Source organism: Saccostrea cucullata, unplaced genomic scaffold (genome assembly GCF_032062105.1).
Source record: "Saccostrea cucullata isolate Sc308-1 unplaced genomic scaffold, CSIRO_AGI_Scuc_v1 ctg1589, whole genome shotgun sequence".
Lineage (NCBI taxonomy): Eukaryota > Metazoa > Mollusca > Bivalvia > Ostreida > Ostreidae > Saccostrea > Saccostrea cuccullata.
Window position 1 is genome coordinate 65,246 of NW_026920855.1, and position 16,459 is coordinate 81,704.

Here is a 16,459-nt window from a genome sequence, read left to right on the forward strand (position 1 = left end):
TCCTCTGAAAAGGGTATTGATGATTACCCTAATTCATCACGAAAATCTGCAACAAAATTTGATTCTAATAAATCAATATCGACTTCTTTTTATCAAAAATTTCCCGAACTCTTTCGTAGTCCTCTGGCTTTTCCCTTAATTCTATGACACTCGGAACTCGAGAGTTACCCGCTAAGTGTCGTTTTTGCATCACAACCGTAATTCCTGGTTTGACATTATTCTCTATCCAGAGTTGTTCCCGCTACGCTCGCATGTAGCTAATTAAATCAATATATTATAAAATTAATGAATTGACAGAAATTGCATATATCTATTTTTTCTTTTGTTTTATTTTATTTTCATCGGCTACTACACTATTGAAAATTGTACTCAATCTGGCTGACGAAAAAAAAAAGTGTTATTACATTTTGCGTTCTTGCCTTTTGCTTGATCTCGACGCAAAATGTAACAACGCAATATGTAATAATCCAAAAATTATGTTATTACATTTTGCTTTATTACATTTTGCGTTGATCTCGACGCAAAATGTAATAACGCAAAATGTAATAATCTAGGTTTATTACATTTCGCGTTGCTATTACATTTCGCGTTGTAACACTGTCTCTTTCAAAATTCTGAATTTAATGGCCTCAGGGTCAGGGGTTCTGGTGTTAGGGCAGGGCTCTATTGATAATATAGTGAAAATGCATAAATTCTTTGAAAATCTTCTTCTCTACTCCTGGGTATTCAATAAACTACAAAGTTATGATGAACAAGAATGTTTCTTCCAAAATTGTGAATTTCATGGCCCCTGGGTCGGGGTTCAGGTGATAGGGCGGGGCTCTAATGATGATATAATGAAAATACATTTTTTCTTTAAAATCTTCCTCTCTGCTCCTGGATATTAAAAAAAAACTTAAACCAAGTTCATGATTATGTTGAATAAGGCTGCCTCTTCAAAAATTGTGAATTTCATGGCCCCAGGGTTAGGGGTTCTAGTGTTAAGATGGGGCTCTATTGATTATATATTGAAAATGCTTAAATTCTTTAAAAATCTTCTCTGCTCAAGGACTGGGTATTAAACCAATGAACTATGAGCATAGTTATGATGAGTATGATGAGGAAGGATGTTTCTTCCCAATTTTATGAATTTCAGGGCCCCTTGGTCAGGGGTTCTGGTGTTTTGACGGTGCTCTAATGATTATGTAGTGAAAATGCATGAATTCTTTAAACATTCTTTTCTTTGCTCCAAGATATTATGTCAATGATCTAAATATAAATTTACGATGAAGAAAGGTGCCTCTTCCAAAATGATTAATTTCAGGGCCTCTGGGTTAGTGGAACCTGGGGGGGGGGTTTACTCAGTCTGAAAATACTAGTAAATTAATGCTTTGAAATCGCCTTTTTGGTATAAATCAACCATTTATGATGAAATAAACTTTATGATAAAATGTCCAAAATTTTAAAATATGTGGCCCAAGGGTCAGTGGTTGCTGTGGGACGGGGAGCACAACTGGTGATTATTAAGTGGGCATGCATTTTATCCTTGTTACTCTGAAATACCTCTGGGTATTAAGTAACCAAAGTAAGCATGCTAAGTGTATAATTATGGCAAACAATGGTGCCTCTTTCAAAATTGTGAATTTCGTGGATTTTGGTTTCAGACACGAGCCAAATTCAATTGCTGGAAAGTTGTTACATTATGCTCAGGTGACCTATAATAAGGCCAATGGGCCTCTTGTCTTTATAAAAATCTGTGTTATATCATGACTTATACTTGTATGTTGTTGGACTAGAGCATTTCCCGCCGAAATATAATGAAGCGTGTGTTTAGGAACTTTTTTTTTTAAATCTGGAAATAAAAAATACGAATTTCGAGACGCATCTGAAAGACACATATCCTTTCAACAAGATAAATTTCTCCTTTAATTCTTAGAAAATAGAAATTTTGTTATGCATTAATAAAAAATATCAAAACTTTAATCCAAAAAATTGAGAGTAGAGATGCGTGAAAGCAAAACCAGCCTCGAGTATTTGCAGATGTGTGCGTAGTAACAAAATGGAATATATTGAAGTAACACGTAAATATTAACAATATACAGAATACATGTACCAGTTTGTATCCCTTATTTGATACAAGCACAAATGTATGACTTGCTGTAAAGAAAAGAAGATTAGAATGTTTGGATACCAAGAATATTCATGTAAGTTCAATCCAAAACTAGATATTTTTCTTGAATAAACACAAATTTAAATTGTAAATAACGCCATTGTGTCCAGGCCCCTTTGAAGTATATACTTTGTATTTACAATGTCAAAGAGGCATATGACCACCTGAACACACTGGCCAGGGAAAAGCACACATCACAGATTAGAATAAGTGATAGACACAATGTAGACACAGACAGATCACGATGTAGATCAGACAGATCACAATGTAGATCAGACAGGTCACAATGAAGACACAGATAGATCACAATGTAGACACAGACAGATCACAATGAAGACACAGACAGATCACAATGTAGATCAGACAGGTCACAATGTAACACAGACAGATCACAATGTAGAAACAGACAGATCACAATGTACATCACACAGATCACAATGAAGATCAGACAGATCACAATTTAGACACAGACAGATCACAATGTACATCAGACAGATCACAATGTAGACACAAACAGATGACAATGTAGACACAAATAGATCACAATGTAGACACAGACGGATCACAATGTAGATCAGACAGATCACGATGTAGACACAGACAGATCACAATGTAGATACAGACAGATCACAATGTAGACACAGACAGATCATAATGTAGATCAGACAGATCACAATGTAGACACAAACAGATCTCAGTGTAGACACAAACAGATCACAATGTAGACACAGACAGATCACAATGTAGATACAGACAGATCACAATGTAGATCAGAAAGATCACAATGTAGACACAAACAGATCACAATGTAGATCAAACAGATCACAATGTAGACACAAATAGATCACAATGTATACACAGACAGATCACAATATAGACACAAACAGATTACAAAGTAGACACAGACAGATTACAATGTAGATCAGACAGATCACAATGTAGACACAAATAGATCACAATGTAGATCAGACAGATCACAATGTAAATCAGACAGATCACAATGTAGACACAAACAGATTACAATGTACACACAGACAAATCACAATGTAGATCAGACAGATCACAATGTAGACACAAATAGATCACAATGTACACACAGACAGCAGGGATGGGGTAATTGAATAAAGTAATTGTATTTTAGTGTAATTAATTACATTTTTCAAAGTAAGATCACAATGTAGATTTCACTTTTAAAATTTTAAAAAATAAAGGTTTATATACTGATACACAGTTTTTACACTCGTGGATATAACCTACAGATCACAATGTAGACACAATTTACAGATGTACAATGTAGAAAATACACAGACAGATCACAATGTAGCACACATTTGTTTATACAACATCACAATGTAGACACAAGAACAAAAACACCGAATAAAAATTCACTATAAAAAAAATCACAAAAAAAAAATTCTATTTTTAAATAAGTCAAGTAATTGAAATGTATTTAATTACACACATTTGAAAAAATCAATGTAAGATCACAATGTAGACACAGTAACACCCCAAGCCTGATCACAATGTAGACACAAACAGATTACAATGTAGACACAGACAGATCACAATGTAGACACAAACAAATCACAATGTAGACACAGGCAAATCACATTGTAGATCAGACAGATCACAATGTAGATCAGACAGGTCACAATGTAGACACAAACAGATGACAATGTAGACACAAATAGATCACAATGTAGACACAGAGAGATCACAATGTAGATCAGACAGGTCACAATGTAGACACAAACAGATGACAATGTAGACACAAATAGATCACAATGTAGACACAGAGAGATCACAATGTAGATCAGACAGGTCACAATGTAGACACAAACAAATGACAATGTAGACACAAATAGATCACAATGTAGATACAGACAGATCACAATGTAGATCAGAAAGATCACAATGCAGACACAGACAGATCACAATGTAGACACAGACAGATCATAATGTAGACACAGAAAGATTACAACATAGACACAGACAGATCACAATGTAGATCAGACAGATCACAATATAGATACAGACAGATCACAATGTAAACACAGACAGATCACAATAGACACAGACAGATCACAATGCAGACACAGACAGATCACAATGTAGACACAGACAGATCACAATGTAGATCAGACAGATCGTTATGTAGACAGAGAAATATAACAATGTAGACACAGACAGATCACAATGTAGACACAGACAAAACACAATGCAGACACAAACAGATCACAATGTAGATACAGACAGATCACAATGTAGATCAGACAGATCACAATGCAGACACAAACAGATCCCAATGCAGACACAGACAGATCACAATGTAGATCAGACAGATCACAATGCAGACACAGACAGATCGCAATGTAGACACAGACAGATCACAATGTAGATCAAACAGATCACAATGTAGACACAGACAGATCGCAATGCAGACACAGACAGATCACAATGTAGATCAAACAGATCACAATGTAGACACAGACAGATCGCAATGCAGACACAAACAGATCACAATGTAGACACAGACAGATCACAATGTAGACACAGACAAATCACAATGAAGACACAGACAGATCACAATGTAGACACAGACAGATCACAATGTAGATCAGACAGATCACAATGTAGACACAGACAGATCGCAATGTAGACACAAACAGATCACAATGTAGACTAAGACAGATCGCAATGTAGACACAAACAGATCACAATGTAGACACAGACAAATCACAATGAAGACACAGACAGATCACAATGTAGACACAGACAGATCACAATGTAGACACAGACAAATCACAATGAAGACACAGACAGATCACAATGTAGACACAGACAGATCACAATGTAGACACAGAACATTGTGTATAATTTTGGATATAAGATATCATAGTGATTTTTTTATATCCTACTAGTATATGATTTAGTTCCTTGGTGGTAATGTTCTGTTGTAACACGTAATTTAAGGTTTTTTCGTATTTAGAAATAAGATATAATTTTCAGAGTTTAATTGGGATATGACATAAAGTCGGTCATGTGATCAAATTCTATAATGCCCAAATGGCTATAAAGGCTGATCATGTGACCTACTGAATGTCACTGAAATTCAATTTAATAAGTAATTTCACACAGGGAAAGACATATTTTCAGCCACATTTTCCATTTATTTAATCAACATACATGCCGTTTAAAGTAAAAGTCACAGTGGGTATAAAAATGGAAAATAACTGGCACTCTTACACATTATGAAATTTATTAAATTTTTGCTGGTGCAATCAGTGATTGTGGTAGTATTTAAGAAAAACTTGATTCATCTGATTTTTTTTTCACACTGTGCACAAATAAATGCTTGTAATACCTTTCAATCTACATTGAAAGAGGTTTGTCGAATCAGCAGAAGCATGCACGGATCCAGAAATATTTTCCAGAGGGGTCCACCCCAGTCCCCCCAAAAAATTCCAACCCAGAAATTTCTTGACAAGCAAGGGGAGGGGGGGGGGTAGTCGATGACTTCTCACAAATTCACGTTTACAACAACTTTTTTCTTGCTTTAGTATATAGATTTAATAACCTAGTGCAAATTCCAGGGGAGTCCTGACCCCCTATCATATAGCAGAATCTCACTATAATAGTGATTTACCACTATTAAAGTGTTTCCTCCCAACCTGTTCAAATCATAACTCAATCATCAAAGTCATTGGGCTAACACTTTGTTCAAATCATAACAGTTTTCAAAGCATAAATCAACAAGAAAAAAAACTTTTTTTTTCAGAAACCACTTTAATCCATTTGTGCTCTAAGTGCAAAATTGCATCTTATAGAATTTAGAAACAGTCAAGTGTTTTATTGTCTCTTGATTTTATCTCAATCCTGGGTAAAGTTGTGGTGAGTCTTTACTACCATTATCTAGCTCCACAACAAACTGCAAAAGAAATAGAAACCTTGCAACATTGTGAAATATACACTTTATCAAAAATGAGAATGAAAGAAACAGAGCCAATGTTTATCAAAGGACAAATTGGTCTTATATTCTGAAAAACTAAAACTTATCAACCTCAGTTGATATTCTGTTAAATATAACAAGGCCCATGGGCTATGATCTTGGCCCTCATGTTCTACAGAAAGAAAATAAATGCATTTTTACTACAACTTGTTATGACCATAGTGCCCGACTCTAATGCCCTGTTCACACAGAGAGTTGTTATTACTGTGACTTAAATTTGAATTGCGATGCGTTCACACGGAGAGTTTAATGCAAAATAGTTTAATTAGAATTAATTTACAAGGGCCATTCAAAAATTACGTGGACTCTGCTATTATTTACTCTTACAGACGTCATATGGTTTTGAAATTTCACAGAAATATGTATCTTAAAAATCTTAATAAATTTTGTGCAAAATTTTTGTATTTTAAAAATTTTCTCCTAAAATTATCGCTGTGTTGATATTGCTACTCATGGTACTAGTAACTCAAACTGTATGTACAGGAGGTCTTGGGAAAATGTTGAGAAAATGAAAGCTCATTTTTTTTTTTATAATGTCCGTGAAGTTGAAGATTTTACTGCTCCGTGACTTAATGACACGTCCTGATAAATCACCAAAAATTGATATCAATTTATAATATTTATAAATTTTGAAGACCATTTAAGTAAAGATTCTTTTATATTATGTGTGACATTTTGCCTGAATATGTCGTCAAATATTTTTTCTGTGCAACAAGTCTGCGTAATTTTTGAAGGGCCCTCGTACTCTCCATTCAAAAGGCTAAAAAATATTAAGTTTACACTGAGATAGGACAAGTGGTCTACAACATGAATGAATACAAAAGCTAAATCTATGATAAAAAGCTGACTTACCTTGAAAATGTTATTTCGGGCATTCCCTCATCTGCACCTTTTCTAAAACCTATTAAAAAAGTTAAAAACATTTAAGAATTCAAATCGAAAACATTTCTAAACAATAGGCCCACAAGCCATGACACTCCCCTACATTTGTAAGATAAAATTCTCTCTTTCTCTGAATGTATGTAGCATTATTTGTAATACAAATATTTGTATCAAAAAACCTTAACCAGGTGATTTGAAAAAACATGAATCTAAGGATTCTTGCATACATGTATCATGACTAACCACTGTTGTTTGGAATAAGTTTTTTTTCATATATCTGTATTTCTATATTCACTACACTTGACATATTTGCTTGTTCTCCTAGGATTCTGTATAGAAGTGAACAATAGTAGGAAGCATTTGATGCTGACTTTTTATGACCTTGAATGGAACTCTTCAGAGGTTTAAACAAATGTCAATGCTATGAAAAATCCATTACTTGATTTTTGGTTGGATTTAAACCCTATATCAAAAGGTGAGAAAGTGACAGTGAGTGCAGCATGTGTTACAAAGCATCACTTGTCATTATGAGCTTGCTTCTCAATCTGACTAAAGCCAGACCTCTATTTACGCTATCGCATAGAGGCCTCTATGTGATAGCGTAAGTAGTCTGGCTTTAGTCAGATTGATTGCTTCTCATTGTACTGAATCAATTATCTTGTTGACCATAATTGGCTTCCTTTATAATTTCATAGAAGAAGTAACTGTATCAATTGCTTAATATAGCCCAAAATCTTTTTTAAATTTTGACACAGTCTCTCAAAGAGATGCAATTTAATGAGTGATTTTAACATGCATTATTTTCAGAAGAGTTGAGTTTAAGGTTGTATCAACTTGTCTGCTACCACTGTACCAACAGGTCCAATACAATCTCTTGATTTAGCTATATAGCTTTATTAAGCTATTCAAAGTTGCCTGGTTTAGCTTGATTTAGCTATTTATAAGCAGTTTTTCACCAAAATGATTTTTGTAAGAAATACATGTAGACAAACAGTTGCACGTATTTAACTCTTCATATATGCACTATGGGCTATCAAAACAACAACCAATATTAAATGGTGTCTTCCCACTTAGCCAAAATTCTGAAATTGACACAGGTGACTAGGTGGGAATGGTGTACAGGTAAGGGGAGGGAGAGAACAAAAGAAATTAATTACAGGTGACCTAAAGTCTGTTTTTAGTTAAGCACAGGAAAAAGGTAAAAATATACTTAAATTCAGATAAATCAATAAATGGTAAAATAAAATAAAATTAATATTTTATATTATATTTGAGATCAAACATAGTTTAAAATTAAAAGGTCTTTCTACTTGCTTAATACTTTATATAATTTTATATATTCAAAGATAGGACTTTCCCGTAAATTACAAAATTTAAATCAATCGCATTTCATAAATATTAGTAATTTTAAACAATAACCGACGTCGCACAAATATAGTTGAATCCACACTTTTCAAATATTATGTCCCTTGGCCCCATCTTTGGGGAAAAACCCATAGAATCCTCACAGAATCCTTTATAGTTTTCCGGTTTGTAGCTTTGTCATCTGACTGGGAAAATTATGTGCATCTAATATAAGGCCATGTAAAATTAAACTTTTGATTCTCATCCTAATTTGCTAAAAAATTGGGGCGGGGCAGATTTTATTTTTTAATTGAAAATATCTACATAACACATACTCTTCTTACACAAAATTTTCACATTATGTTAATGCCAATATGAATTTATTGTTTATTCTTTTAATTTTCTACCAAAGATTCTTGCTATAAAAATTAAATATTTAAAATCATGTTTACTGAATAAAAAAAAATACACAGATACGGCACAAGCCACATGAAATGGGGTGCAAATCCCAACTTATAAACTGCAAATATGCTGTATGTAGTAGACTAAGTCAAGACTTCTCATAGGCCTTTCTCAAATTTATTACCTTTTAGATTTACCAGAAACTCCTTTTGTTCTGTGTGAAATATAACAGATTTCCAATGTCCTCATACATTCTTTCTTGAGAGTTGGACTTGACACATCAGACATTAATTAAAATATGTCATTTTTGCGAAAGAGGATCATGAGGATGTATAATACTTTAAAATAATATCTAGAAAAGCCTTAAAGCTGAACAGTTTTAGGCTTTACTATTTCTCTAGCACTATTATTTTTCTGCCTTCTCTATATTGGCAAATTATTCTTTCCCAAATTATTTACACTGCTTTTATTGCTGATTTCTGTCCATTCTTCACATGGCTTTTGTGCTATAAATAGCACCACACGACTTTTAATACAGATGGGAGATAACTCTTACATCTTTTTGAGTACAATACAGTCATGTACAAAGACTTTTTGGCCCAAAAACCAAAATAAAAACAATGGGGCAGGGCAATTTGAGAGGGGCCGGTGGGGATGAGAATTTAAAGTGTAATTTTACCTGGCCTAATGATTGTCCCAAGACAGGACATGTATCGAAAGAATTTTTTTTAAACACTGTGGATTTATCAACCCGTACCAAACATTCTAACAAATGCTCATGAGCAGCTCATGAGACTCACATGAGAATCAAGTAAGAATTGTATGCAAATAAGGTAGAATTGGATTTTGCTCATGTGCAGATTGTGGTTAGGGAGGACTAACCAAAATGCACATGTGCAAAATTATATGCTCACCTCAATGCTCATGAGCAAAAGTCTATTCAATTTGCTCACCTAAAAACAGCCTTATTTAAGATACAGCATTGGTAGTGATTTTTCTAAGTTCAGTTTTCTCACGTGAGCAAGAAGTGAGCAAGAGGTGAGGAAAGTGGACATGCTCAAAATTCAGTATTACAAGTAGAACCAAAACCAAAGAACATACTCCTGAGGCTGGAGAAGAGGAAATACTTTGACACTCTATGTGGTCCAACCTTTCAGCCTTTGTACAAATTGACCATGTGTTAAGTGTTTTCCTGCTGATAGCATCACAAATGATTGGGGGCCAGGCACAACGCATTTCTTGAGCTTCTAATCTTTATATTCATCAATTTGAAAATGCCTTCCTCTGCCTAAACAACCTGTTGTGTCCCCCACTGTTACTTAACGTGCAGCAGTATCCAATGAGGAGAGCCAGTTAGGATTTGTTACCACACCTTCAAAATTTCAATACAAAATGGACATTGAAAGTACTGGTATATGGATTAAAACAGTAAAGAACTGAAATATGCCTTTGGAAATACATGTTATCACCATTTTGAAATAGATGCCAGCCTTTAAAAGTTACAAATGTTCTATGCAAGAAATAAGGATCAACTTTTAAACATCAATGAATTAGGAAAGTTTTGATATCTGAGAATAGGGTAAGTGCTTTGAAATTTATTATCCCCCCTCTCATTTCAGATATTACTAATCAAAAAAAAATAATATGTTTTGTGTTAATTATCAGCGTATTTAATTTTGATATATTTAATGCAGAATGTTATCACTTATCAGGAATTACAGTTTAATTAAGAACTATAAATATGGTAAGGCATAACTTAAACAAGTTATTTTCAAAAATAACTTAAATTAGTTATTTTTTTGTCTCAATGAGTTACTTCTCAATTTTTTTGCTATGACCTAGATTTTTCCCAACCTTAATAACTCAAACACGTTATTTTTCCAAAATAGCTTCAATAAATAAATAACTTGTTTAAGTTATTTTGTGTGCCACTCATTTCTCCCTAACTTCACACCCCGTGCACCAAAAAGGATTTTGCATTGGATGCACCAAGACAAAAACAAATGTTTGACTAAATATAAACATTGCTCAATGCAGAAAAAGTGTTCAAAGTCTTGGGAAAAGTGGGGAATTTTTTTTATTTGATGATTAAAATTGGAGATATACACCATGTGGATAAAACCACAAAATAAGGAGTAAAATGCTGTTTATCTCCACCTCCTCACCAATTCTCCATTGGAATCGGTGAACTCCATCTCACGTGAGCTGCTCATGAGCAAATTGTGAGAATGGTTTGGTATGGGAAGCACACCCAAAATGCAATGCAAAATGGCAGGAAACATGCAAAGTGTTTCCAAGAAATCAATGTCCAAGTAGGATATAAAAATAACTTATTTAAGTTATTTTTCAAAAAAAAAATTTGTGTGTGAAATAATGTAAAATAACTCATTTGAGTTATTTTTGAAAATACATGTAACTTGTTTGAGTTATGCCCCTGACTGCTGACAGATGTTTTAAAATGATACCTTATTACTTATATTTACATTTGTGACTTATTCATACTTTATATTTGCCCGACTGTGGCCTTTAACGTCTGAGAAGCATTATTTTTCAAACCAAACAGCATGTATGTAATCCACTGAACACGCGTCGACCCTTTATGACGTCACTGAGAAATTATATCCAACATTTATCCATACGCACATCTTTGACCTCTTGACCCCGTACTGGTATTTATACAGTTATAGATACGCATTGCTTTCAGTAGTATTATATAAAGGAAAACATTTGCAAATGTAAATATTTGGTAATGTAACTGATATACGACGTCATGTGACGTCAGAGTCTAGACGCATCAAATGGCACGTGCGGCTTTACGAGCCCAATCTCAATCATAACAAAAAATATCTGCGTTCGCCATAACGGTCGCACCATCAACAAATCAGATATTATTGCGAACTCCTGTGGCGCCATGTGCAACCTTGTAAGTTGCTGTAAGCAGGTCCAGGAAAATCACTAGCTTAATTTACCTATATACCTTTATTTACCTATATAAAATAGCTTTATTTAGCTATTTTGGAAAAAGTTTCTGTTTTATGAAAAGCAGAAAAAAAGTCGCATGAAAATTAAGGCTGATATTTTTTTTAAAAGGTTTGATGAAAACAACCTAGGGCATAGATAGAAAAACATTGCCTCTTTTAAACACTTTTTAACCAAAAAATGCATCTCTATTGTTTGGATAGCTGTCCCTCACTGGAAGTGCGATGAGGCATGGCTAAGCGTGATTGCCTTGCATTGTGCTGAATTATTACCAATCAATTATCTTGTTGACCAAAACTGCTTTTCTTTGTTAAAGTACAGTGGAGTCGCCAATTCCGACAATGAGATTTGCAGTGGTTCTAGAGCATTTTGCTTTAGAGTTAAGAAGTGGCTAATTTTAAATCGCAGGTTCAAATCCCAATGAGTAAAGTTAGGAAAAAAGTTAGATAAAAACTTATGTCCAGTGTCGCAAAAGATGCTGGCTCAAAAAAGATCCCCCACTTCTTAATGGTAAAAAAGTGCTTCAGTGGTCGTCTCCAATTCCAGTGAAATTGAATGATGTGTTCACTATAGGTGAGTATTCACAAGGTGGGCCCCTCATCTACTCATAAGGCGGGCCTTACCATGGTCATTTGTTTGTTGCTTAACGTCCCTTCAAAAATTTATTCACTCACATGGAGACGCCAAGACACCAAAACACTCCTCATGATAAATTTTATTACTGAACTGTTTCAAACTGAAGAATTCCAATTAGCTAAAACCATAGAAATTAGACCTTGCCATTGTTTTATGAAGATTTTAATATGGACGTCATTTTGTGTCCAGCAAATGTTTAGAACTCGCGTGTACTTTATGCCATATTGTTAAAATTTAAGTGCAAAAAACTTAATGAATACGCTGGTCATGAAGAACTGGTCTTTCTCTATGTAATTAATTACAAAATTTTGAATATAAACTTGAACTGTGTCTTGAAGAGAGCATCTGACAATAGAAATTCTGAAACGCATGCATTAAAGACTTGGATGTGTCTGCTGCGGTGACGGGCTACTTTTGTTTTTGTTTGCTGCAGAAAGGCTGATATAAAAGTTCTAGATAAATAATAAGAGTTGAAAGTATGGTAAATGCATTTAATTTTAACTCTGTAACAATAAAAAAAATATTTGAATAATCAAAAAAATCATAATGATCGCAAAGGTATTTTTTATTTTGGCCTTGTTAAAATTTAAGTGCAAAAAATAAAATTATAATGATAATTAAATCAAACTGTAGTAGTTTCTCCAATTGCGAAAGGGTCACGCAATCATAATGATCGTGGCATGAACATGTCAAAATTCTATGTACAAAATCAATCGACAACCATGTATTTACCTTGATTATCAAAAGTATTATAACTGGAAAATATTTTTTCTAAAAATTAAAATCGAGTTAACCCTTCAATGCATTTTTTAATAAATGAATTTAATTGTATTATTTTTAATCCTAATACATTTTTTTTAATTCTACATACTGCAATTTGTTTTGTTTTAATTGTTTTAAAAATAATTGAAACATATTTCTGTGGCTGTTTTACTTTTTTCCAAGCTGCATGAATTGTTTTATGTTTCAACATCATAAAAAATGTGTTCCGAAATGTTCCATGAATATTACACAACCGTGAAGTCACATGACCCGGAAATGGAGAAAATGATTTGTAACTGGGGAAGCTAGGCCTTGCTGAAATACCCCTGTAAATATTATTCCTGTGTAGCTACTTTGAAAATGAAAAGGTGTTTGAATGACTCACTATTTTTTCTTTCAATATATTGCATAAAATATAAATTGAACAGATTTACAAAATATAAACGAAACACCCTAACGTGACCCGGAATTGGTGACTTCACTGTAGCTGCTTACTCACAGATTAACTGTTATACACAGCCCCAAAACTTTCAGATCTTTGATTGCAATTGCACAAAAGGAGAATCATTTTTCAAAGTGGGTTTTTGGTGAATTGTTTTCACTCCATTTTAAAGTTGAAAACTAGTACTGCCTCATTATACGACTTTTTGTCTGCTTTTTATAAAACAGAAATTTACTCTGAAATAGCTAAATAAAGCTATATTATACAGGTAAATAAAGCTATAAAGGTAGATATAGCTATATAGCTAAATATGGTGATTTTCCGACCACCCCGTTACCCCAATCCCTTAGAAATAACTATCGCCATAATGGCCTTGTCCTTATTGATTGAAAAGACAAATACCTAAATATATAACGGTGGGAATAAATCCGTAATGGAAGACTGTTTTAAGTGAAGATAAGAAAAAAGACAGGAGTTTTCTCATCTCTGTCATGTTGTCTTTTTTTTCAGTCTATGTAGTCAATGTGTTTGTCTTCTCTTCGTTCCAGGGCTTGCATTGGAGCGTCTCGAAGAACCGGAATTTAAACACGTGCAGTATGCGATAAACATAGTATACTATCAGTTAATCAGAAATTTGATATCATAGCATGTTTAAGCAATAATTTATTCTCTTTCCAATTGATTTCCTTTTTTGTGTTTTATTAATATGAAAACAGCGTTAAATGTAAACCAGTTTATTTTAATTATTGGTTATACATCAGACGTCGTCTCACCTCTGTGTACTTATTTTACCAGCACGGCGCTGAGTATACGGAGACAGTAGTCTCGTTCAACCAGACGCTCGGCTGTCTCCGTGAACTCCGACCAGCAGCCTCTGGGTGGTCGGAGATTTACGGAGACAGCCGAGGGTCTGGTTGAACGAGACTAACGGAGACAGCCGAGCGTGTACAACCGGAAAGGTCCGAAAATACGCGATCAGGATTATGGGTAGTTTGTTAAAAATTTCGAACCCCATTCTTTTACGCTACTAGGATATTTTATGCTACAATGGCAAACAACATATATTTAAATAGCAATACGTTAGATCTTAATTCATTTACTTAGTAATTCATTTACTTAAAATGTCGATTACAATATGTTTCGTATCTGAATCGCCATGATTATCATGATGATAGGGATAATAAGTGATAACACATTGTGTATTCTGATATTTAACATTTTCCCTAGCTTGAAAACACATTTAAATCACAAAATTCCCTGCAAGCAACATAATTCAACATTATTCAAATTTCCGACAGTGGGGTACATTTGCTGAAATACATTTATTATATATTCTACGCTGAAAAAACAAGAGATATATATCTTATGATTGTTTCCGTTTTTTCCCCCCAAACATTGTCACAAATTTAAAAAAGAAGAAGCCATATTTAAAATGTATGTGTGAATTTTCTTATGTAAGTGTTACTCCCTGTTTTGTCAGCATACATGAAAACTATACTATAGAAGAAAAAAAAACTGATTTAAGGTCGTATTCCCTGCCGTGATTATTTCTGCATGTAACCATGGTAACATTTAGATTTTTTGTCGAGTCTCTTTACCGCCACTCTCACCCTAATCCCATATGACATGATATGAAGTTCGTTGTATCACAGGTTAAACAGTTTAACGTTGCCTTTAAACAATACTTTTTACAAAGAGTCAAACACTTTAGAGTGTACGATATACATGAATAGTATATTGCAAAAGAAAGTGCTTGGAGCTAGGTTGCAGTAGATATTTATTATTTTAAAAACTTTTTCCCTCTCACCCCCCCTTTTTTTTGGGGGGGGGGGTCAAAAGGAGGCAAATGTATTGACGCGCTGCAGCTGGAAGCTCTCAGTAAAAAAAATTAATAATAAATTAGTTTGTTGATCATGTTGATAGGAAAAACTAAAAGAAACATTTTTGTGAAAGTATTTTTTTAAAGAATGATCTCAAAAATAGATTTATAATAAATACATGTGTACGTAAATAATTTAAAAAGAAATCTTTCATCGGTTGTTAGTACGGAAATTAATGTCGCAGCTGTTACAGAAAATTAAAATACATAACCACGGGCACTCCCCATATTAATCATGTTAACTGTTAAAAAAATATACATTTACTCTACCAGGCGCGGATCCAGGAATTAAAGTTAGAGGGGGCGCCAAAAGTAGGCAAGGGGTCTGGGGGCCGCCCTGAGGCCCCCAGTGGGTCCAGGGCAAAGCCCTGGTGGGGGCCCAGGGGGCGAAGCCCCCGGACGCTCATGGATTCTAGAGTTTTTGTAGGGTAAAAGTGAGGTCTACCAAGTATACATATTAACATTTTCTAGACGAAACTGTGATTTACGTTAATTTTGACAATTTTTTTGGGAGGTGGGGGGGGGGGTCGCCGGGTGAGCCCCCCCTTACATCCGCCACTGTCTACTATAGATATAACATTTTTTAAACAATTAAGATGGGGAGTGTCTTTGTACATTACCCGCGTAAGCTTTTTATTGTTTATATTTAGGCCAAAATAAAATATACTCTTGTTTCCTGTCAACCGACCTACCCTAAATTTTACCCTCCGACCCTAAAAGTTTTTTTTTTACATTTTCCAATTTTGGAGGCTAGTTTTTGAAATACCTGCAAAGTCGACCAACAATATTTACAGAACTAATACATCATAAGTGTACAGGATACATTTAATTTATAAATCTTTATTAACAAACTTGCTTTGTAAACTGCAATATGCTGTTTTCTTTTTATTATATGCTATATGTTCTGCATTCATTGAGTTTTGAAAATAAAATTTTTTCTCAAAATAATTTTTTCCCTACGTATACTTACCTTAT

General features: G+C 34.0%; 1 long non-coding RNA gene across 1 annotated transcript; it reads right to left on the bottom strand.

Moving 5' to 3' along the window:
• Positions 1–5,915: 5,915 nt before the first annotated feature.
• On the bottom strand, positions 5,916–14,187 carry LOC134258509 (uncharacterized). Its single transcript, XR_009990165.1, has 3 exons — positions 14,008–14,187; positions 7,011–7,059; positions 5,916–6,077 (listed from the first exon to the last, which is right to left on the bottom strand). It is a non-coding gene; the product is annotated as an uncharacterized LOC134258509 (long non-coding RNA).
• Positions 14,188–16,459: the final 2,272 nt, after the last annotated feature.